The 3,731-nt window shown below is 36.0% G+C and overlaps 1 pseudogene; it reads left to right on the forward strand.

The window, feature by feature from the left end:
• Nucleotides 1–290: 290 nt before the first annotated feature.
• On the forward strand, nucleotides 291–410 carry LOC141424494 (small nucleolar RNA SNORA36 family; annotated as a pseudogene).
• Nucleotides 411–3,731: the final 3,321 nt, after the last annotated feature.

The raw sequence follows: 3,731 nt of genomic DNA on the forward strand, positions 1-3,731 counted from the left end.
TGAGGTTAGCTCTGGAAACTTTATTTTAAACAAACACTCAGGTGATTTGAATGAACTTTAAAATTAGGGCAGAACTACACAATTTAGACCACTGAGAAAACCCTCAGATTCTCAAAAAGAAAACCACTTAGCTTTCTTAACCACTGTGAAGTATTATTTAGAATTTAGAATTTAGTTATTAACAAACTGTTTCAGCAACTTGAAAATGAAAGGGAAAATATTTTAAAGAAATTCCTAGGTTAAAGAAATAAAATTGTGAAACCATTGGTTTCAGAAATTTACACAAATGGCTCCAAAATGTTGAGTTTAGTTCCCTGTTCTGTGAATGAAACTTTGGGGCATTGAAATTGCGTAGGGGACATGATTGGGTGGAAGTATTGCTCTATTCAATTACCTCCCAGCCTATAGTATATAAAAAAGAAATTTACAAAAATGGGAATTCTATGTGTTAAAACTTAGGGATTCAGCTAACATTTTGTTTATAAAAACTATGAGGTTGAATTTATTATTGAATGAGACATTAGGAAATAAATGAAATAAATAGTGAATTCACAGTAATAGCAGAAAAGCAATAAAGTAAGTCTAAAACACAGAAATCAGAATAAAAACAGAAACATAATTTTAAATAAATCCAAGACTATTATTTGCAATAAATAAATGAATAAAACAATAACCTATTTGAGAGAAAATCTGTTATAGATGAAGTGAATTAAATATAAGGTCAGTTCTGTCAATTAAATTCAAATATTGAATAAAGCAGACTTAGTAAAATATAAATCAATGCAATTGAGTCACAATTATATGATTTACATGAATAGATTGGTACCTGTGGATACAGCTGAGGAAGGGGTTAAGCAGTTACCTGTATTAAAAAGGACATGGTTTTAAGTTAGTTCTTTTAAATGTTCTAAGAACAGATAATTATAATGCTGTTTTGCAGCATAGTAAAAAAAGGAAAACTTTGTGTCTATTTTCATAAAAGTTATCATTATTTTGACAATATTTGGCATAAGCAGAAGTAATTGTTATTGACATAACAAAAGATAGCAAATATATATTATAAATATAGATTATAATTTCCTTTAAGAGTTTTTATGTAGTAAAAAATTAAAAACAGTCTTGATTTTTAGTTTTTAATACAACTATTAAAAATCATTGTGCATGAGTTTTGATCAAGAGAATGAAATTGAACACTGGGAGGTGTATGTAAGATAGGTAGGAGATTGTGGTTAAAAAAAGAAAGAGAGACCTCATCTGAAAAATAAAGCAAAAAGTGCTGGGGCATGGCAGAAATGGTAGAACATCTGCCTAGCAAGTGCAAGGCCCTGAGTTCAAACCCTAGTACCACCAAAAAACAAACAGAGGAATTCATAATACTTATGGAGAAGAACAGTATATTTAATGACAATTAGAAATTTGTGAAGAATTCCTAAAGATATCCTAAAGGCTTAGGATAGAGACTGACAAGATGAAACGTAACATACACCGGAAAAGATGGCTACAGAGATGAGAAGGACTCTGCCTTCCAAGCCTTCCTGTCATTTAAGAGGTGGCCCTGTAGAAAAAGTGGAGATGATTAATTAAGATAATTGCATGTTTGAAAATCTGGGTGTTCAACACTCAGCTTCCTCTTCTGAAGCTGAGCTGTGGACCCTGTGAAAATGATGAGCAAGTTTTCTGTCCTAACTCCTCCAGGCAGTACACTGCCTCAAGTCACAGACCTAAAGATAAAGCCTGTTTCACAGACTATACAAATGATAAACACAGTTGTGTGTGGAGACTGACAGATCATTGCTGCTTTTGTGACAACCAAAAGGACTGATAACCACAATTTTAAAACTCCGAGGAGAAAGTGAATGTTGTCATAAGTTTCGGGAAAGGAACTGAGGACTTGATAGGATTTACTGAAAAGATTTTTCTTTTTACAGAACTGAGGTTTGAACTCAGTGCTTCCTGCTTGCTAGATCGGCACTTTACCACTTGAGCCATGCCTCCAGCCTTTTTTGCTCTAGTTATTTTGCAGATAGGGTCTCATTTTTTGCCCAGGCAGCCTGGACCCCTATCTTCCTGTGTTATGCTTCCAGGCTAACTGGGATGACATGTGCACCACCACACCCAGTTTTTTTCAGTTGAGGTGGGGTCTTGTGCAAACTTTTTGTGCGGGCTGGCTTGGAACCATGATCCTTCAGATCTCAGCTTACTAAGCAGATAAGATTACAGGAGTGAGCCACCAACACCTGGCAAAAAGATTCCTTTGTAAATGATTTACAGGAGAGCATCAACAAACAGAAGGGCATGGGCAATAATTTTTAAAGCCTCCTACATCGGCCTCTAAATTTATTAATTCAGAACTTTTTTGTAAATGGTACACACAGTAGTCAATAGTTCTGTGGAACTGAGAAAAGAAATATCCTTTATTCTTCAAGCTTGGTCATGCCCGCTGAAATGAGGTTAAATATTGAAGTAGCCAATATTGGCTACGATTAGCTATAAGAAACAGTGGCCTTTCTAAGGCATGGCATTTCCTGTTAGGGAAAGGCAACATTAGACTTAGGGTTCCATCATATGGTTGAGAGGCTGCAGTTATCCAAGGTGAAAAGAAGCAGGTACAGGATTGCGTGTTTTATGTGTTTTGGACCTTGAGGCTGTTATTGTTCCCAAACGAAGCCATGTAATAACTGTGGTCCATTGAAACTCAGGTCCATTGAAAACTAGAAAATAAAAATTGTTCTTTTGAAATGAGCAGTGAGGTGTAAACTTTGGGACAGCCAAAGACCTATTAGGTTTTAAATGACACAGAGAGCATTCAAAGGGATTTTCTATCATCTCTTTGCTCTCTTCTCAAAAAGATATTAAATAACATTAAATATTACCATATTAGTGCTATTGCCTTGCATGTGAGATTTTTTTAAATGTCTGAAAAAATGTAGATTCTTGAGGTTGGAAGCTTAAAAAGACATACAGGATAACAGAGTAGATGATTAACAATAGTAATACTACTACCAACCAGACAATTTTTGAGAGCAGTTAAATTTTATCTTTTGCATATACTCTTCCTATTTTGTCATCCTATTTTTATTTTTGGCAGCATTGGGGTTTGAACTCAGGGTTGCTAGGCAGGTAGTCTACCACTTACACCACTCTGCCAGCCTGTCGTCCTATTTTTAAATGGTTGTGCCATAGCTACCTTGTCAGATGCTAGAACTATCACATACTGTATTTTCTCTCTTCCAGCCTTCGATCAGTCATAGTTTTGTAAGTAACTGTATGTTTAATGGTTTCCCAATTCAAATACACCTTGGAAATACAGGGGATTGTTTCCAGACCACTGAGATAAAACAAATATCACAGAAGAATGAGTCATGGAAATTTTTTTGGTTTCCCAGTGCATGTGAAAGTTACATTTACACTGTTGTGTGGTAAGTGTGCAATAGCATTGTATCTAAAATATAATACACATATCTTCATTAAAAATACTTTATTGCTGCCAGGCACCTGTGGCTCATGCCCATAATCCCTGTTACTCAGGAGTCTAAGATTGGGTAGCTTGCAGCTAGAGAGCAGCCAGGGTAAAAAGTTCATGAGACCCCGTATCAACCAAAAGCTGGATGGAGTGGTGTGTGCCTGTTATCCCAACCTAGTCAGGAGACCCCATCTCTATGGAAAATGGCTGGTGTGTGGCACCCACCTGTCATCCCTGCAAGAGTGGAGAGTGTAACATAGGAGGGTCA

This window comes from Castor canadensis, chromosome 6 (genome assembly GCF_047511655.1).
Source record: "Castor canadensis chromosome 6, mCasCan1.hap1v2, whole genome shotgun sequence".
Classification (NCBI taxonomy): Eukaryota; Metazoa; Chordata; class Mammalia; order Rodentia; family Castoridae; genus Castor; species Castor canadensis.